Here is a 22271-nt window from a genome sequence, read left to right on the forward strand (position 1 = left end):
AAAAAATAACTGATAGAAGAAACCAGTGCAAAGGAGAATCATTTCAGTGCAGCACACCAAGCAATCCTGGCTTTTACCAGATGGGCCCGCAGCTAGACCCTCGTCAGGCACCCGATAACAAACAGCAGGAAAGAGCTGCTCCTCCTCGCGCTACCCACCCCGCTCCCCAGCTCCTCTGCAGCAGGGGAGGGCTGTGGGAGCAGGGGATGCCCGGCTCGGCTGGGCTGCACCGAGCGGGTCCTGGCGCGGGTGCGGAGCGCTGCCGCCTGGGACTGATCAGCCCCCACAAGGCTCAGGCCTGTTTATTCCACTTGGATTCTTCTGCTCTGTATCAAAACACAACAGCCAGTGATACTAATTCATCTTCATTTTCTCAAGTAAAAAAACCAACATGGCAACTCGGGGAAATGTTTATATAAAAATGTGCTTTTTATCTCTTGGTTCCTCTGTGACTGAATTTACCTTCAAGAATAACAGATGGCTTAAGTGCACCAGGTAAAGACTTTGCATGAGTTGGTGACAAAAAAACAGGCTCTACAGTGGGTTTTTTATAACATAAATCTCCCCCAAACCCACTCTTGTAAACAGTAATAAGAACATGCAGGGCTTTTTAATTGAACATTAAACTCAGAAGTCCCATTACATTCACAGTACAGTATTCAGTTAATACATCCTTTGGGGTTTTTTTTTCCCTTTGTCCCACCCACAGAGATGTTACAAATTGGATTTAAATTAAATTTCATTCTAAACACATATATTCAATCATAACAAAACAGTGACAAATTAGCTTATTCCATTTAAACTCATTGTATGCTGAGGCTGAGTGCCTCCTGCTCCAACCCAGGGCCTATTTCCCAAAGGTTGGGTATTTAAAGAACTGACGCACAAATGTGTGTGCAGCTATTAGCAGGGGAATTGGTTTGATTATTACATGAAATATCAGGTTGAGCTGCGGTGTGTTTTAAAGTGTGAATATGGAAAAGGGTTGTTTTTATTATTGCATCAGTAAAGGGGTATAAAGGGATGGGTACAGAGTGCTGCAGAGGTAGGTGCAGCTGTTCTAGAAATGCCTACATTTACTTTTCCCTCTTTCTTAAATATAATCTGATACAAAAAGAAACCTGACTGATAACTTCCCTTTTAACATAGTCTGTTGTAGATCCATTGAAACACTGTTTCCCATTAGCTACCTTTCCTGTATAGGAATAACATATAAAAAGATTTTCTTGTTTGGTTGTGGGTTTTTTCCCATCACGACTGGGCCCTTGCTAGTTTTAGTATTTAAAGGAAGCCAGAATGGGTCAGGTGTGGAGAGAAAAGAACAAATTTGATACCACTCCTGAGAGAACTTGGATAGATTCCAAATCAATCTGTCTCAGGGGGTGGAGGGAAGGGCAGAAAATCAACAGGCATGAAAAAAAAAATCCTGAGTGTTACCATGGCTGAACATCAACTGTGGTTAGATCAAACACTTGTGAAGCAAAGGATATTGAAACCGTTATTTGTAAAGAAAAAAGCCGTTGTTTCAAAATTATGGTGGAATGTGTTTAGAAAATAAACATTCTCAATTTGCCTGAAAATTTGTTAGGTGTAAACAAACTCACTGCTTTTACCAGATGTATGCAGTCTGTATGCATTGAGGATATTTTGGAGATAATTCAGGACTCATTGTCAGAAATTTCTGTAACAGGTAGGACTGTGATGTCCCTACATGGGGATGTGCTTTAGCTATCTATTGGCCTAGGGTAGTTAGTCACAGCTGCTAACAAACAGGAAAAAAGAAACAATTAAAATTCTAATTGGTTTGAAACTTTAAATCCCATGCCAGCATGCACTCTCATTCTCCTACATACCACCTAAATCCGAGCAAACCTTCTTACCTTCTCTCCGTGGGCCAGCCATGCATAAATATGCTGCTTCCAAAATTCAAACTCCAAGTTTAACTCTGGATGTAATCCTGCCACATACCCAGAAGTTATGACCTTCCCTGAATGTGCTAACATCCTCACAAGAAGGACCCAGTACCTAATGGAATTGGTATGAAGGAACATTTCACAGAATTGCTTAGGTTGGAAAAACCTCTAAGATGAGGAAGTCCAACCATTATCCCAGCACCACCAAATCACCACAACACCATGTCCCAAAGAGCCATATCTACACACCTTTTAAATACCTTCAGGGATGGTAACTCAAACACTTCTTTGGGGAGCCTATTCCAGTGCTTGACAACCCTTTCAGCGAAGGAATTTTTCCTAACATCCAACCTAAACTACCTCCAACACAACTTACAGCCTCTGGTTCTGTTCCTCCTTGGGAGAAGAGACTGACCCCCAGGTCACTACATCCTCCTTTCAGGCAGCTGTAGGGAGCTATGAAGTCCTTCCTCAGCCTCCTTTTCTCCAGGATAAACACCTCCAGCTCCCTCAGCTGCTCCTCATCAGCCTTGTGCTCCAGCCCCTTCCCCAGCTCCACTCCCTTCTCTGGGCAGGCTCCAGCCCCTTCCTGTGCTGAGGGGCCCAGGGCTGTGCCCAGGATTCCAGGTGTGCCCTGACAGTGCCCAGCAGGGGTGGATGGTCACTGCCCTGCTCCTGCTGCCACACTATTGCTAGTACAGGCCAGGTGCCACTGCCCTTCTTGGCCAGCTGTGCACATCTGGCTCCTGTTCAGCTGCTCTCTACCAGCGCCCCCAGGTCCTTTCCCTCTGGGCACCTTCCAGCCCCTCTGCCCCGACCCTAGAGCACTGCAGGGGGTTGTTGCATGTTTAAAAAATAAATAATCATAAATCAGGACATGATTTATGGTAGCTGTCAGCTGAATTTTTTCCCCACATGCCAATGGTGTGAATACTGTGAAGTTCTTTTGTACCTTCACAGCTGTACCAAACTCACTGCCCAGGTGTAACCACGCCTGGCACTAGTAGTTTTAACTTGGCCACATGAAGGAGAGCTACAGAAGTGCTGATTACACCATCACCAATAATTGTTTACAGCTACAGGATCTCAAAACATGTTCCCCATTTTGCACAAGGTCTACTGAGCAGTGCTTGAGGTTGTACCATCTGCCCAAACAATACTTCCACATTATTGCACCCTATAAATCAAATAAAACTGCAGGAAAGCAGGTGGTCATAAACTAACAGAAAAATCAGACCTATAGTGCACATATATTAGACCAGATCCACTCATCATGTTGCCCAGTGGTTGAATGCAGACAACAGCCAATTTATTTAGGTTATCTGTGGCTGACAGGGGTGCTGGGAGAGCGTGCACATGTTCTGGATAACAAGGCTTGCATGTTCTGACTGGCCTGACAGGGAAATACCTTCCCTCTGTCCTCACTGCTAGGTGTCTGCTGGGGGTCCCAGAAAAAAACCCAACAAATGCAAGGATATCCTGGAGGAGGAACACTTATCCTAGCAAAGAGTGAAATGGGGCACCTGGGATAGATAATAGTGCTTATGTAGGTAAGTAACTGCAGCCGGAGATGAGGGCAAGGGATGTCTCAAAGAGGTAAAGGAATTGATGTGGGTGGGAATTGCAAGTGGGGCAGAAGGGACTTGAGTGGAGTGGAAAAGGAAACGTTGATGGTAGCATTGGTAAGCTGGAATGTTCAGCAGCCTGGCCACTGTTTGACACCAGGTTTGCTGAAGAAATATCAGCCTCAGTGAGAACTCTGCCTGAGCAAGGATCTCAAGCTGAGAACTGTAGTAAACAATCTGGTTTTTTGGGTTTTTTGTTTGTTTGTTTTTAATAATCAAGGACCTTGAGCACCACCAGCACGACAAGGACAAGAGACCGTGGCACATCCTCTGGAATAGAAAATGGTGCCCATAGTACAGGATTACGCTGAGCACAGCCCCACGGCATCTGAGCCCAGCAAGCAGAGCAGGGCAGTGACAGTAGCAGGTCTTGGTGACAGCTCAAGGAGCCACAAGTGGATAGTAGGTTACACATTGACTTCAAGGTCAATTGAAATGCAAGCGACATTCCAAGACAGGGCTGGGGCCATGCACACCTACACTGCAGGGACTGAAGCCCCAGAGAGGAGCTGCAGAGGGGTCCTGGGCCACGGGCAGGCTGCCAGGGGCTGGGCAGGGCTGCTGGGATTGTTAGGGCAGGTGGGGCCCTCGTAACCATCGAGGGGTGTCTGTCCAATCTACCAGCACACACAGGGGCAGTTCAGTGCAGCAGCAATGCCAACAGAATGTCATATCCTAATGCTGAAATAAGGGCAAAGCTTAATAGGCACAAGTGACCCTCATTCCAAACCACTGGACCTGCTCCGGTGAGCGCAGGTTACACCAGTCGGAGCCGGTGAGATCCAGCCTCTCTTGATTCTGAGGTCAGATCCAGGCACATTTTAATTAAAGGACAGAAAAGGAAGCAGAATGGTATGAGTTAAAACCTACTGCCAGCAAAGGCCTCATCTTTTAAATATTCTTTAAGACTACTTAAGTATTCCTGCCCCAAGGAAGCAAACGAGATTATTCATATAAGTAAAAACTACTTACACAAGCTACGGTTTGCAAGACACTTTACCAATTACAGAGACAGATTTCTGCAACAAAGTCTTACAAAATATGCAAAGACCACTTTTTTCTATTCTCAAAATAATAAAAACCACTGACTATCCAAAATTGCAAATTGGAGGGAAGAAAGGAAAAACTGCAACAATAACCTCTCTGCCAATGGTGTCGTTTAAAAATTAGTTTCCTTCTAAAAACCCTATATATCGTCTTTACTTTCAGTTATTAGGGTATGATTTGAAATAAAAAGGGGCACTTGAAATAAGCACCAGGAGTTGTTTGGACACAGAAATGTGTCTGATCACAAAATTGCTTACAATGTTAATGATAAAACCGTTCCTGTTTGTCATGGCCACAAAAAACACCCTGTTTTTTGAAAGGATAAGGTCCTTTGTGATGTTGATAAAGTACTCCTCTTGCAGAAACATAGGGTACCATCAATCAGTAACATTTGTCTCTGGCTCCTTTCGTTGACATCCCAATATTGCAACAGCAAATCATAATCCTAGCAAAGTGAACAGGCTCTAGGGAAAAGCAGCTATAAATTGGGCCTGCTTGGATCAAATGAACTCTATCATGAAGGTCTGTTAAGCACTGAGTGTTTTACTTTCTAGCAGAACATTCAAATTGAAAAGAAATAGGTGAATTGAAAGTAAGAATCAGAGATAGAAAACAGACAGCCAACGTAATTTTGTTCTTCAGTTAATTAGCAGCAGATCACCCTGATAATCACTTTTGTGCGTGTTTTTCTTTAGCAGTTACTGATTTCAGTTTACCTCAATATTTTCACATTTATTCCTCCTCGGTTTGGGCGATCTCCTCAGGTGCAAAGCTCAGCTCGAGCTGAGCAGTTACCACTCCATTGCTTTACTGAGCACCAAGGGCCTGTCCACGTCAGAGGCTGCTGCAGACTATAAACAGCCCATTATGTAAAACAGCTGAGCTGCATGGGTTTAAAGTCAGTTCATCAGGGTTTAGCTCGGGGTGACCATGCACCAGCCTCAATGAAACCCAAAGTTTTCCCTGGCACAGGAAAAGGCAGGCAAAGAGATTCTTGCACCAAAATATGCACATTCAACTGATGCAACTTTGTCACACAGATAAGTCTGAGCTCTTTTTGTTGACCCTTTAGTATATAAGTACTAGTCCACTTAAACAACTCCACTTTTCATAAACAGATTTAATGGTGTTTTGTTATCATAAGAAATTATCATTACAATTATTCCCCTTCAGTAGCCTGGAGCATGCTGTGTAGTGCAGTGTCTGATCTGGGTCTGAACGATGCATCATCAGGCCACGAGAAGGAACAAACTCAGGTACAGTAATACAGAGTATTGAGCTGTTACTTCCACCTCGGACAAGTGCACAAGCAATCAGTCAATACATGGCGGGCAGCAAGATCTTGAGCCACGGAGGGAGCTCACCTCAAAGCAGATTTTACTGAGGTTCACTGATGCCAACACTGTGCAAGAGGTCCAGCTCAACCCCAGGACACCATCTAGACCTTGACTGTACGTAAAATGCAATGATGGAAAGGGGGCAAATAATTAAAAAGAGCCAGTGCAGCCACATTGACATGCTGCATAGACACTTTGACTGTGATGTCTCTCCACAGTTCTAGGGTACAAAATTCTGCCGCCTGTGTACTCTCACAGATCCATGCTTGATTTTCATGTGCATTTTGGCGCACACAGGTAGCATATTCAAAATCCAATTTCAAAGCACAATTATTATTATCAATTCCAATAAAGTAAAAAATACTCCTGGGGACTGTGGAGATGTATTTCTGACACAGGGAGCAGGATCTAAAAGCTCACCTTCTGACTCAAGTCTTTACACTATTTACAATTGCTTTCCCAACTGCTCAGGTGTCAAAAAAAAAGCAAACTGTATTGTGCAGAAAAAGTAACTTTGACAGGTCTAATTTACTGAGACTGATTCATGTGACAGCATAAACAAATCATTCTTTTCAAAGTCTATACTGAAAATGGAGTAAATTGATCGTGGAGTCAAGTGCACTAGTAATTTCAGGGAGTATTGTGATTTCATTTGTAAAACTATTGCAAAGAGGGGAAAAACCTGTCTTTCAGAGCTGGCTTCAATTTTTGCACTAGTCAGAGCAGTAGAAGAATATGCTGGTTAAGAGCATACTGCTACTAACAGCACTTTTCCTGTGCAATCCTGCTACTGTGTATTCAGGGAAGTAACATGAGAAATCCCCTGAGAGCTTTTGTACAAATATACAGTGGAGATCAACAAGAAATCCTCAGAGTGAACAAAACATTCTGCATGTGTTTTCTTACTGCTTCTGTAGGGGCAGAACGTTGTGACTGATTAGAACACCAGCGTAACACACAGTTTCTTACTGGATTTGTTTTTTATGCTTAGGAGCAATTAGAGAAACAATATTCTAAGAATGATGGTTTTTAACATGGGTTCAAGTTATATAATCTCTGCAGTCATTGTTTTCTTGCTCTGCAGGGGAGAGGGCGCGTTCCTGAGAGTATTTGCTAACTGACAACACCGAGCTTCTTATCTGGGAATGAAAACGAGCGAGATGTAAACTTGGTGAAGATAAGCAAGAGCAAAACTCGTGTGTAATGTATCCAGCGAAGCTCAGGATCCTCCAGGCAGAGAAAGTGAAGCCAATAAGTTATGCTAGACAGGCACTTACAGAGGACTTCTGGGGTCATGTTTACTAATCTCTCTCTCTCACTCTGTCAGAGTGCAATGAAGGACCACAAAGCATGCAAACTACAAGGTACATAAACAGTGAATTATTCAAAACGACACCTTCATGCTTTCTATAAAAATAACAAAAGTTAAATCAAGAATGCATTTAACCAAAGAAAAAATTTTAATAGCTCAGCTCCTCAGTATGCCAAGATCACAACAACTGGGATGTGTCTTGCAAGAAGAGTTTTGTCCATTTTGCAACAAATGGATTTAATAACATGCCCCTGTTTTCTCCAATCCCTCGACTTGGTACAGCCCTTTGGCTTAAGTTCCAGCTGATCCCCTCTCCTTCATTTTTTTTTTTTTTTATATTTTCCCTTCCATATACAGAAGGTACAAAATCTATTGTTTGTATTTCCAGGGGAAAACCAATTCTGTCTCAAGAATATTCACCTTTTGCGTTCATCTTAAAGCTTCATAAGGTCAACACAAAATAGGGAAACAGAGCATTAAATTTCTAAAATCAATAGCATGTACATAAATTGACATTCATTACTTTACAGCGATTTCCAGTTTCTCCTTGATTGATTAAAGCCAGGGGTTGAAAGTAAGTGCTTTTCCCCTGCCTGGAGAAATTCCCAATTGTCCATGCTGTGAACCTTCCATTATGAGACATGAGACAGCGGTAGCAGTACATGGTTCATTTCACACCGCCACAAAATAGACTTGTCATTCCACAATCGAAAGTAAGGAACCTGATGGAAGAGCAATGTGTCAAAAACTTGTCAAAAGCGGCCTGTGCTTAATGACAACTGAGAACAAGGAAACCATATCCTAAGGTTTGCACTGGCCAGATCTCACACGTGGGGAACAGAGCAGAAAAATTATCCTGTTAATTTGTTCTAAGTTTAAATGTAATATTGAATGGCAAATCATATTTTTCAAACTAATTAATTTTGATTCCACATTAATTTAGGGAAGATAAATATTTACAATACAATTACATTAGTTAATTTACAAAAGCAGAGGGCAAAACCATTTAAATAAGGGCTGCTTAAATTAATGCTAAGAAAAAAGAGATATTTTCTCTACTCTAAAAGTGCTGGAAAGCTAATGCTGCATTAAATGTCCTGTTATTAAGGGTTCTCTATACTAACATGATAAGTATAACAAATTGATATTTTGTATGAATTATGTTAGACCCTGAGAAATGATAATGTCAAATTCTGCAGCACAGCGGAGCTGAACCAATTAGGTGAGTAGATAATTTGGCCCTTCACACTAATAACACATCGTTAGTAAGAATATCTTCAAAGAAAAACATGTATCTGGGGAATACTTTGCAACTAGGTGATGCTTTTTAAATGTTTATACAATGGAGAGGGGGATCTGATTTCTTAAATCTCAAATACTAGGAGGGGAATTCCATAAAGTGGGGATTATAACTACATAGAGACGACAATATTGCTGGGTTTATTAACAGTTCCAGAAGCACATGCATGTGCATATGGTGTGTATGTCTAAAATATTTTTTCATGGATTGGCTGATTAATGAATGATGGGCAGGCAAAGCTTCAGAGGCACAAGGACTCATGAGGATTCACAAGTTTGGCTGCTTATATCTGAAGTCCTTCAACTAAAAAAGACTAGAAATGCCAATTAAAAAGGACCTAATGTTAGATTTACAGTACATCTTGGTCTAGCACAGACCAAGAAAAATTTTGGAGGACTGTCTTTCCTCACAGCACATTTTTGCATTTATTCTCCTGTCTGAGCACATGGAAAACTTTCCAGAAGTTTATATTAGACCCTCAAAAAGGCTTAAGTTCACTTCCTCAAAGCAAAGTTTAGAGGAAATGATACACATGCCAAATCACTTGACCCTGCAGGAACCTGCACAGACAGCAAGTCAGGCTGCCTTGAGAGACCTCCTCTGTCACTAGTGCCAGAACAGTTTTGTTCAGTGGGGATCCAGGGAAGTTTCCACCTATCCTATTAGGTCATGAACTTCTGAGTGGCTGCAATTTCTCTGAATTACACGTGTTACAAGAGCTGCAATGGCATCTAACAGCAAATTCTTCCAGGTAACTCACATAAAACTTGTACAGTTCTATTTTTTGACCAAGGGAGACTGAAAGGCAGACATTCACTGAGCCATAGGGCATCACAGACATGTACAGCAGCACCACTGCTGATACACAGAGCAGAATTCTCAGTACCCTGAGGATTATTTTGTCCTTGCACTTCATGACTTCATTGCTGTCCTTCAGTGGCAAAGGAAGGATAAATGGACGAGTACAGTAGATAAAGAACTTCTTGGAGGTCCCTTCACTCCTAGGACTCCCAGGCTATTTGCTTGCCAGAGCAGCCTCGTTACCTTCATTTCTGTCCCACAGAGCTTGTCATGGAGTCAGGTTTCCACTGGCCATTTACAACCTGTGGACTTTGCCACACTTTTCTGGAGCTCAGAAGGTGAAATCAATATTATTCCTGGTGACTCAGTTACTGGGTTGTGTTTGTGCTTGTGTGTGTGGGGGTGTTCATGAAAGCCTTCAGGAGAGTATCCCATGTTCATGGGGAAGTAGAGAGTTTGTGTGGAAGGAACACTGGCAAGAAAGGCAGTATATTGTCAATTCTGAAACCAGCCAGCTCTAAACTTTGTTCAGAAGTGGAAGGATGAATAAGGTTTACATATATACAACTCTTTGTCCACAACAGTACTTTAGGGGGGAAAAAATAAAATCCATGTTAACATAACAGATAACCTGACACTGTTCTCTGAAATTATTTTCTAAGAAATAATTATCATTTCAAGGTGAACTGAATCCAAAATCCAAGGCCAAAAGAGGTCTTGGATTAAATCAGGCAAGCACACCGTGCTTTATTGCACTCTCTCCTGGCTCTTTTTCTGGAAAAGATTTTCCCACCTCCCATCTGAACTAGGTTACTATTAGCCTTCAACATGCAGATCCACTGTGAATACACCACAAGATAGTTGCTGTAATAGAGCACCATGGGATTTGAAAGGAAAACCCAAGCACAAAGAAAAAACACAGAAAATGTAATGTGGGAATTTAGGAAAGCAGCTGTTTAATTCTGGGCCTTTTCTGCAAACAAAAAAACTCGGAAACATTGAGACTCACAAGAAAATTTGAATTTTGAGGCAAAATTATAATTTAATTTCAGTAGTGTTAGTAAACACCTTGACTCCTCTACTCCACACTGAAGCAACTGTGGCTGTGGAGTGATATGTGAGTGTGTGTGTGTGCCTGGCAGAGGGGAGGGCAGCACTGATATTCCCTCTCAGTCTCACCCTCCCCAGAGCATTTACTCTGTTCCTGTTCTCAGAGCCATCTCTGTCTATTATCCTCCTGCCACAGACACTAAACAGCACATTTGGTTAAAAAAAAAAAATCCTTCCATATTTAAAGGACAATAGGACAATTGGCTAATTGAATAAACTGATTATTTTAAGGGCATTTACAAAACCATTCAAAAACCATTCACCCCATCAAGGAAAAAAATTCCAATTGGTGTCGGGAGCTGTCCTCAGGGATACACCACTCTAAGCCTCTCAGCATTGCACTGCCAGTGTCTTTGTTCTTGACCTGACCTAAAAAAGTGCTCTCTTTATGAGTCACAGAGGATTTATTTTCTGCCTTAGCTTAGCCTCAGCTTCTTTTAGGTAGAAAATGACAGTTTTGCTCAGTTGTGGCAAATGACCTGCACTTTTTATGATGTAGATGATTGTCCAGCAGGATCTATGCTGAAGCCACCAGTGTAATTGAATTTAGGAGAGCGACTGCCTGGAAATGTTTACTAGAAACACCACTCTTGGGGATGGCAGTAGCTTTTGGAATTTCCTCCTATTTTCTTAGAGATGTTTAAGCCTAAAAGTTTTATTGTCCAATGAAATATTTAAAGTGTGAATTAGATCTGTAGTTCACACAAATCCTTAAGAAATGTACAGGTTTATCTTAATTTACACTGACTGAGGGTCTGGTTGTATTGCTCTCCTTTCCCCAGTTTTATATATTAATTTGTCTCTTGAATCAGCTCAGAACAAAACCCTGCAGTCTATATGCTCAGTTCTGTAACTTGTTAGAGATTTTTGTACATCTGCAGGGGAACATTTTATAATCTAGGCATTAAAGCTTACTGATATGTGTTTTATGGCTTACAGAAAACTCTAAAAATATGTTTCAGGATAGTGTTTATTTGGATTTAAAATAAAACTTGTGCAGAGAGAAGTCATAAACACCATCTACTCCTACAAATTTGAATCAGTTACTTAAGAAATGTCTCTCCCAGATTACCTAAGGGGACTCTTTCCTTAAAATGATTCCTCTTTGAAACCTGAGTCTGGGTTAGAGTCCTGCTTTAAGACAGGGGAGCTTGGTCAGAGACAGCTCCTTTCAGCAGCTCAGGTAGGGATTGCCACATGCACAGAGGGCCTGAGCACAGCCCTGCAGGGACACCAGTGTCACCTCATGGGAACACAGGTACTCCAGGTGGGAGCACTCTGCCCCAGAGAGACAAAGTCCTTAAGCTGCTCCTAATAACAGACTGTAATTTTGCAAAGCAGAAATACAGCTCAGATTCTTTCACTGGATCAAGACAGGCTGCTGGCCCCTGGGCCAGAACTCTTCAGCTAATGAAAGTTTCACTGGTCTGAGGCTCTTTACATCACTGAGGAGCTAGACCTATGTTTTTCAGCCTTATTGAAGACTGCACTCATCCTTCCATCTGCTGAGTATTTTTATTAATTTTTTTTTACTTAATTCCTGCTCTGTAAACTTTAATTTCCAGATCTCAGGTCTTTATAATCAAATCAAAACTTCATTATCTAAGTAGCATTGGTAATGCTCAAAATGTGTAACCCTAATCCCACAGTGTTGTAGTAGGTGATTTTAATTATTTTTCCTTTAAAATTCTGATCACATTCAAGAGCTTCTAGTGAAAAAAAGAATCCAGAAAATAAGACAAAACCATCTCAGAATAATCAGAAGCTAAAAGAATAGAAAATTGAAGCATATTATTTTAAAATCCTCATGAATTTTAAGCCAAATTTCAACCTCAGGTAGCTGAGCAATTGATTTTGTAGATATGGCTAATTGTTTACATATTTTCCCATAAATAAAAGAGTTTAGACTCCTATCAAGATTTTACAGGGCTGTATTCTGTACACTATGTAAACAATGCAGGGCTAATACTTTTTCCCTCTCTTTTAGTCTTCCGACTGGTTTTACATCCTGACATTTAAAAAAATGTAAATGTTAAAGGTTACCTACTTCTATAAGGAAGTCATTTACTCTACCATTCAGGGTAAAGGCACACCATTACCATCTGAAATATTAAATCACTACCAATTCATACCATGTGGGAGTTTTGTAGAGCAAATGGATTTCTCACTGATTGCCACTGTTACTTTCAAAAAAAAAGTGCATGTGATGAGTGGAGAACAGTCCTGGGGACCCTGCAGTGCAGTGAGAGGGCTGGCACTTCAGTCCTGCAGATGCACAGTTGTTGTCTGCCACACATGTCCAGCAAAAGGGAAAAGATGAAGTTTAGCATGGTGGGCCTGGAGCTGTGCACATTGTCCACCCAGGCTCCTGGCTAACAGCCCAGCTGTGGCCCACCTTCCCTGGCCTTCAGCATAACTGAGAGCAGGATGTCAGTGCTGCTGGATGGGCTGTGGGTAGCACGCGCTGCCTTCTCTGGATCCAGCCCATCCTGACAGACCCATGGAGCTTCGCTCTCTGTGGGGAGCAGAGCCTGCTTGGGCTGCTGCCCTTGGGTGTGCTCTGGAGCTTTGCCTAAATCCACACTTCAGCACGGGCTTGTGCATAAACAACACTGATGATGAACAAGCTGGGACTTGAGAATCAGCTCAGATCTACATTTAAGCAGTGCTGTGGATGCCACATACTCAGCCTGAGAATTCCATTTCACCTTGTCTGGAGCAAGGGGTGTGCACAGCACACAAGGGACTCCGGGGGCTCCAGAACCCACAGCATCACTGAAGTCAACAGAGGCTTTGGATTTTAAGTTGTTTCTGTTCCATAACTGCTGGAGTTTTTGAGATATGCAAACCAGAGAAGCCCACAAACTTTCCATAAACAGTATGAGAAAGCTACAATACTTCTCTAACCACATCTTACACATTCTGTGTAAGGACACAGAGGACACAGAGTCCCACTGAATGTTATTTATTTCTAGGAGTATTTCCATAGACTTCCCTGACTTAAGAAGCCTGTATGCCCAGATGCAAAAGCAAACATTGCTCTTTGTGTGTAATGTTTGCTGAACTGGGCTCTAAGCAGCTGTCTGCCTCCTTTTTCGTTCTCATTTTGTTCCCTTACCAGTGTACGCAGTGTCAGATGTCATCTAGTCTTTGTACATTTCTACAAAAAACACATAAAATCTTTTACTTGATTACCTTTGCTTAATATGACATATACCAAAGCCCTACAAAGTCAGCTGTTTGTTGGATTTATCGTCCCTTCAGAAAAAGTTCATCAATACCTGTGAGCTGTTACTTTCATGTGGATTTGTGCATTGAGAAACTGCTGTCTGATAACTTAAGCATAAGGTAAATCTTCCTTAGCTAACAACATCAGAAACAATTTCCAACAAAAGCTTCTAGGAAATATTCAATTCACTGTAGTAAGATTCATTTTTATCTCTGTATTATACCACTGATGTGCCAAATGGGAGCAGAATTGTCTGCAGTGATAGAATAACATGCTCTCCCCTCCTATGGCAGGCATTTGCTTTATTTTTCTTTCGTGCACTCTGAGCAGATAAAGGCCATGATATTAAACTGTTCTGCCATCTCGTCATACTTTGTTGGTTACTGTTTAAAATATAGCAGATGTAGCTTCAAAGTGGTATGAGAATGCAGTCTAGTACCTAAGCACAATACACATCCCTTACTGAAGGCTATTTATTGAGGAGAAAACATTTCACACATCTGTGTGTTATACAGAAGATGCTTTAATAAGGTTATTGTATTTGCCTGTCATATTGTACTAGCTTTGTACTGGAAATAGTCTTATTAAAGAGAAAGACTGTCTTTCCTATGACCAGGGTCTTTGATATTTAGAGAAAGATAAAACAAAAAGAACAAACTGCTCGAGCATTTCTTTGACATTCTGACACTATTTCCTAAGCTGATGCTCTTGAGGTGAAAGCTAAGAAAAGCAGAGAATGAAATGCTTTGCTTTTTCGACTCCCTAGCCAGTAATAAGCCCTTTCATAATCAGCAATAGTCAAAGATATTCCACTCCATCAAAACCAAACACAAGTCATCCCCTGTGGAGCCAACAAGAATTTTCAATTTTCCACCCTTTTAGTACAGGTGCTTTTTATGAGCGACTTCGAGGAAGACTACTCAGTGCTCAGCCATCTGGTCATATCCAAACCCCCAGACACTTTTTCTCAAAGGCTATTAGAGAATAGTTTTAAGGCACATGAAAAAACCCCCAAAAACTAGGTGTAGCATTTTTTATTGTGAACTGTACTGTGACATGCTGCTTTCTCACTAATTCAGGTACGTCCCCTCCTGAATTCTAAAGTGAGTTTCATCCAAGTCCTTCATTTTCCAGGATGGTGGCCACCAAGGGAATGAAGCAGAAAAAAATGTGAGGATCTTCAAGGCACCATTAGCAGCTCCATTTTTTGTTCATACACATACCACCACAGGAAAAGAAATTTTTACTAGAAAATACATTCTTTCTTATACTAAAATGAAGTCTCTTGCAAAAAGTGGTTGTAGGTGTTCCACCTTGGATTAATGTTCCATTTCCTCCAATATATCTCTGCATTCACTGTTTTCATCTGTCCCCAGTTAATTCTCTTTTCACGGTTTTCTCCTCATTTTCTCTTTTACCATCTTTCTCATTTTTAAAACATCTTTTACTATTGATTTTCAACCCTAATTACAACCACAACTGTGCATTTTATTTTCTCTCACACAGCAGGTGAAATTTCATCACTGACTACAGTGAACTTGCACTGATGACAAACACAATGGACTACAACTGGCAGCAGCTCATTTATCAGCTGCTGCCATCAACCCATTTGAAATAAATATAAATGCATGAGTGCAAAACAAGTGAAAAGTTCATAGAGCAGGTTGATAATAACTTCCATCCTGAGCTTCACTAGTCTTTCTGCATCTTATTTTCTGTCAGCCAAGAGAAAACACTACGGTATCTCTCATGTTTCTGACCAATCATTAGGATTTGAAAGCAAGAACCTGACAGCACCTTTTCTCATGCTTATACTTTTGTCATCTTTCACCTGTGGAGTTGGTTCTAAGTTGTGCTTCAAGCAGGTAATTCCTTTTGTTTTTATGGTTTGTTTTTGTATGTGGGTTGTTTTTATGTGCTTGGTTTGCTGTTTGTTTGTTTGGGTTGTTTTTTTTTAAGTATAGAAAAGGTAACAAGAATGGCAACAATGCTGCATAAAGGTATAGAATAACCTTTTACACAGAGAGAATTAGGATTTTTCAGAATGGAAGAGTGATAACAATCAATGGATAAGGTGGAGGGCTATAAAACAAAGAACTCACCTATGAACAATTTTTTCATTACCATTAAGTAGCAAGCTTAAAACAAAGAACAAAGAGAAGTACTTTTTCACCCAGTACAGAACCAACTTACAGAGCTTCACTTTCACAGACTTTTGTAGATGTAAAACGTAAAGAGTGGCAAAGTCACAGAGTAACTCCAGTGGCTGCTCTGAGCTCAAATCCTGGTTCAAACCCTACCTCTACTCATGAGAAATGCAGACTGGTGTTTGCAGGTCTGTCTTTATCTGTCCTTATTCTTACCCTTCCTTAAGTATCAGACACTAACTACTATTCTAGAAAGAATATAAGATTAAATGGACCTTCAGTGTGACCCAGGTACCTTCTTGTGTTAACAATAAAGTTGCAATGTAAACCTTTTAATTTGACATTGTTTACTGGAGAGTGGGAGGACAATGTTTTCCCACACTGAGCACTGGCCTTACACGATCCAGATCCACCTCCACTGCTGTACCTGGAGTCACTTGCACATGAATCTGCCTTATGAATCATGCCTCAAAAGCATACACCACTTGCTTTGCACTGAAGCGTACAGATAGAAAATGTCTTTGGGGGCTGGGGTTTTTTATTTCTTCTTTTTTTTTTTCTTCTTTTTTTCCCCCAAGTCTCTCTGAGTGGATGCTTCAGTTGCTTGCAGAGATCAGACACACAGCAGAAGTGTTTCCTCTGTTAATGGTCTGCTATCTTTAGAATATGACTAAGTTTCTAATTTTTTTCCCCACCCACTTGCACAGCTCAATACAGCTGAGCAATACTGTAGACATAGCAATGAAGATAAATGGCATACTGAAAATATTTTTTTACTTTAAAACTGACAGAAATGATATACAAATGTCTGATCCCAAAGCCAGTATCACAGGTCCATTTGCCGTGCCTGCTGAAACCAAACTTCAAGCAACTAAAAAGCATTAATTCCCTTTCTTGAAAACATTTACAATGAGATTTCATGTACACCATGGCAATAAACATAATGTAGTAACAAACTGCACTGTTGGCCATAATAAACTAACCTATATATTTCACTGAATGTCTCTGCTGGGCACAGAGACGTGCCCATTCTTTCCAGTAACATTCAGGCTGTTTCAAATTGTGATCCAGTAGCTCATTTCAGTAGCTGTCTCTTGAAATTTCACAATACAGCACCCTTCTTCTAGAGAATCCAGTGTACAAAGAAATGAAGGTTAATCATGCTTAAGATACAATACGTACTCTTTGAGAAGTCTTTTTCTCATACAGAAGTAAGTTTAAGTCAAACACTTGTTACTCTGGACTCTTATAAGCACTGCAAAGTACATTTACAGACGTGAGGGAAAGATCCTGAAAAGCTGTAAAAAGCCTACATGTTAGATCAGCTCAGCAGAAATGTATCCTGTTGGTTTAATATGTATACACATATGCACAGAAAAGAGCAGCTTCACAAAACACACATTTTAAGGCGCTCTGCAAGTGACTGTCTATTTAATAATAAGATAGGTTATGCAGTACCCTTTTTTTATGATCGACATTTATCTTATGTTTTGATTGCACACTTGTAGACACATGCTTCAATTAGTGCGAGACAAATGGCATAATTCCAGATCCACTAAACCTCGGAGACCTATATTGTCATGCACACACAGCATGCACTTTACTACTACCTAGGAAGCTGTATCTCTTCACCTCCTCCTCTTTTTCAAAAGAAGCCAATTCTGAATAAATGGGATAAATAGCCCCCAGGCAGATACTTAGAAATCACAGCTACAACAGGCCCTCGTTTATCTGTAGGCAGCCTCAGTGAGGTGAGGGCAGGGAAAACCTGGTCTCACACAGTGTGAGGCAGCTGAACAGTGGGCAGAGCTGCCCACTGCAGTGCTCCTGCTGGGGAGAGACTCCCTCCTCCCACAGGTTTATGAGACAAAGGTGAGAGAGACTTTCCAAACTGATCAATATCAGGCAATATCTAAAACAATCACATCCCTCTGAAATGCTCTGCAGTAACTTGGGAAGCTCCACAAGCAGCATGTTCTGCACAAACTCCATCTTGCCAGGCTTCACTCCAGCCTGGGGATTTTTTTATTCCACTTCTGATCTGGAGAGCAAAGTCTCCCCACAGTACAGGGATCCTCTGCAACACCCATGTGCCTATAAACAGTCTCATGACATGTATGATACAGAGCTACATGATGGGACACTGCCTCTTCTGCATCCAGCAAATAGCAGAGAAAGTAGCTGGCCAGGAGGCCAACTACTCCTTCATCAGGGGCTATTTCTGTTCTTGCTCAGCCTAGATCCGTGTAGGAACTGCTCTGGAAAAGCAGTGAATCCCCTTTATCAGTTAAAGGCATGCTGCAAATGTCCCCATACCAGCAGCAGCCCCACTGCAGTGACTGCCCACAGAGCATCCTGTTTACTGTGCCTTCACAAAGAGGAGACAGAACATTTTCCCCAGTCATGCTAAAATCACTTTCAGGCTGCAGTACATTTACAAGAGCACTTGTGAGGAGCTTAATGGCTGATATTTTGGAGCAGCAGCATCCTTAATAAGAGCTGCAAGGGTCAACTGTGAAACCTTCAGGAACCTGCAGCCACTGCAGGCTGCAGACAGCAGAACCCTTCCTTGTACTGGTGGATCTGGAAAGGGGGTACTGACAGCTACCACAGGAGAACTCTGTGCTGCAGGAAGAACTCACTGCCCTTCATGTTAGGGCTACTAGACCTAACTGACCAAAGAACCCTGCCCTGGATAAAAGAAATATTGAAAAAACATATTAAAGTTTTCAAACAATGTCTTTAAAGCTCACTATGATGCTGACATTTACCTCACAAACATTGTGGCATGTGTTTCAATATTAAATTTATTTGGTAAGATGGAGAAAGAGAACACAAAAAGAGGAATGCTAAATAAAGTGATCTCTAGGAGCTGAGCACTGAATAAATCCTGTGTGTTGTCAATTAAGTGGCAGTTTACAATTGAAGTATTTGATTTTCATAAATCTGTTGCAGCATGTCAGAGAAGACTAGGAAGAGAAAGTTTGGGGGTGGAAAGCCAGAGAAGAAGGCAAGAAATTTTCCCCTGCAGAAGCCTAACATTCATTTACAATTGATTCATTGAACAGAAGCATCTTGCCACAGCAGCCACCCACCTAAGGATGACAAAGCACAGCGAGTGCAGTGATGATGGCACAGCACAGTCAGGCAAGACACCTCACGTTAGCCACGGGTGGCTAATGCCACTGCCCCAACAGCCATACTCTGAGCTTTGCCCACCCTCTTTCTGGGTAAAAACAAGTTACTTCAAACCTCAAGGCAAGGAATACAATAAATGAATAGGCATTCAAACAGGAGGTCTGTGCTCCCTTATGGATTCCCTTAGGAATATGCTTCCTGACACACTGCAAGGTGTGTTATGCAAAGAGAGAACACTGACATTGCATATAAAATAGTCAATCACGACTGTATCATAAATATATAATTTCATTCTCTATAAACACTTAAAATGACTGACATTATTCGCAGGAATTAATCTTGATGAAATTGTTCAGCTTTCCTGTCATTTGGAAAGGATGCAAGTGGTTAGGTTTATTTAGGACAGAGATGGACATGTCAAGCCATGGCACACGGTGAGCTGGAGGGAAACATTAATGCACTAACTCTAACCTGTTTTTATATCATGAATCTCTCTCCCCAGTCCCCTCCCCCAAGTATGTAAATTGGCAGTAAATGACTGGCATTCACAAACGTGCCTCCAAGCAGGTTAGGGATAATTAGTAAAGCATGTAGACACCCTGTCCTAAGAGCCAATTGTGACAAATCCACAAAATAATGAATCTCTATTAATAGTTAATGATGTATGTCAAGAAGAGCCCAGACTTTGGGCTCTTCTCCTTTAAGCCTGTGCGTTATCCCCTTGTGCTTCAGCTGGTCCAGCTGAATGCCTCCCTCCCTCCCCGTGTGCCGGCCTGCTTTGAATCCCAGCCAAGATGAAGTAATTGAAATCTGCCAGCCCAAATACTTCAGAAGTCTATCGTGGAACAAGATTCAACAAGCCTCTTCTCAATTTGTAAATATGTTGGAATATAAGTAGTAAAAAGGCTCTGATGTCAAACAAGTTTAAGCATTAGCCGTGTTCCTTTATGAGTGCTACAGCAGTGCTTAATGCTTCATACATTAAACCCCATTAACACTGCAAAGTTATTTCATCCCTGTGTTCCTCACACTGTTTTGCTCATAGATTTTTTGACTTTTTTTTTAATCATTCAGAGCATTTAGTTACTACAGTGATGTATATGTATTGCTAGCTTTAAAGTCATATTTAGAGGTCTAGGTTTGAAAAGTATCCCATTTGTATGATTTTGCTTTACACAAAAGAGAAATAGTTTTAGAAAGAACCTGTGTTTTGTATATTTTGTTTCTAACGTGGTAAGTTACATATTTTGGGTATATACATATTCATGGCCCACATTGGGGTTTTGGAACATATTAAAATACCAAAGTAAAACGTAAACAAAACATAAACCTTTACCATGTGAAGAGAGACCAAGAGTAACAGTGAAAACTGAGATGACATTACAATTTTATGATGAATGTTTTTAAGTCCTCCTGATTGTTTGCAACTTACTGGGTCTTGATGCCCAACCATTACTGACAGGCCATGTGCTGTTAATTGGACTGAAAAAATGGCTAGCTCCAAAATTCATCACTCTTAATAGCTTAGCCTCTTTGTTGTCTTCACAATTCATCTTCTTACTACCAAAAAAGCTGAAAGAGTTAACTCTACACACAGTGGGTCATCAAATTTGAACCAAAAAATTTTAACCCGAACTTCTGGGATGTGTTGATCTATATCAGTGTCAGCTTATGTCCCTCCCTAATTATTCAGAAGAACAGCTGGCAGAGTATTTGTAATACATGATTCCTTGTGGCATATATAGGAATCGTGGGTTTTAATTTGATCTCACAGAAAAGGTAGAGTTTTAAAAGAGAATTCAGGTGATTTACTGTAATCAGTGGAACAGCAGTGCAGCCAGCAGTGATAAAGAAGAACTTTCAAATTATCAGATTTAAACATGACAGGGCCCCTCTTAGAAGCTTTTACACCCTCTGTTTAAAAAGAATAAGGAGCCTATAAAACCTAAGCAAATGTTTCTGAGTACAGCCCCTACCTTTGTGAGACAAGGTTAGCGAATCCCCATCCTTTATTTGCCTTTCTTTGTTGTCTCTTCAGAGACACATCACTGCAAGTCATCGAACCCTATGGAACCATCAGAGGTAAAGAGCAGCTGAGGGTTTGAAAAGTGCCAGAGCATTAATTAGCTTAGAATTCCTGAATCTCCACTGATACAATGAAAGTTACTCAATCACAGGATGATGTGGAAAGTGTAATAGCAGCTTTATAGTTAAAGCACAGGAGTGGGAGGCAAGAAGTGCAGGTTCTATTCTTACTGCCAGCACCTGTGTGCAACCTTCAACAAACCATCCGTTTTCATTGCTCATTTTCTCTGTATGCAAAGTGGGAATAATTGTGCTCACAGGACTCTTCTTAAGCTAACTTCACCTCCATATGAGAAGCACTTTGGGATCTTCAGGTTAGAGAAATCACTGAACTGTAAAATATAATTTAAAATATGTATTTTACTGGATGTGCTTAAAATAAGCATTCCCTGTGCCAGTGTAAAGAGGAATTTTGAGCGTGGGATACCAAGTCTAGGTAATTTAACTGTTACCTTGAAATGTAAAAACGTTGTTTGCAAAGGATTTTTCAATTCAGCAGATGACTGTAAAGCAGCACTTCAAACAGCTTTGCCCAGAATATCTATTATTAGTAAACAACTGTGCCTTACAGGATTATTTGCAAGACTCTGCATTAGGTACACTTGAGGTAGGCTTCTGAAAACAGAGCTTCAAACATGTTAAAAGATAATATGTGTGCACATGGATAAACTTCTATGTTTTCTACAAACTTTCATTTCTGTTCTAACAGAAACAAAAGTAATTTCAAAAATGACATTCAATATCTGACTCACTTTTATGCTCAGTAAAGGTGACACATTGCAGAAGAACAAAGCACAGAGCTGGCCTGGCTTTGGCTGTTTCCTGTTTAGTCAGAAATAGCTGTTGGAGCTGTGTTTATCCCATACATCACATCAGCAAACAGCAATCCTCCCTAAACACATCTGTCCAATTGGTCCTGGATGTAAACACTGAAAAGTTCTGTTCTGTGTGACCAGTTTCAGGAACTTTTATGTAGGAAAGAGCAGTTGAACAGCTACTGTGTGAGGACTGCCAGTAGGACTGGTGACCCTCTTCAGACTTTTTCTTTCAAACAGATGCACAGATTTGTCCACTAAAATTGTGTTGCTTTGTTTTCATTATTATTGTGCACTACAGCTTTTGTGCTCATCTCAGAGTTTTTTTCCTAGGGCCTTTCTACCCACACAAATGGCAAACATTTAGTAAATATTTGTTGAAGACTTCAAACATAATCTACTTTGAGAATTC

The sequence above is a fragment of the Pyrgilauda ruficollis genome, unplaced genomic scaffold, assembly GCF_017590135.1.
Source record: "Pyrgilauda ruficollis isolate IOZ18807 unplaced genomic scaffold, ASM1759013v1 scaffold7, whole genome shotgun sequence".
Lineage (NCBI taxonomy): Eukaryota > Metazoa > Chordata > Aves > Passeriformes > Passeridae > Pyrgilauda > Pyrgilauda ruficollis.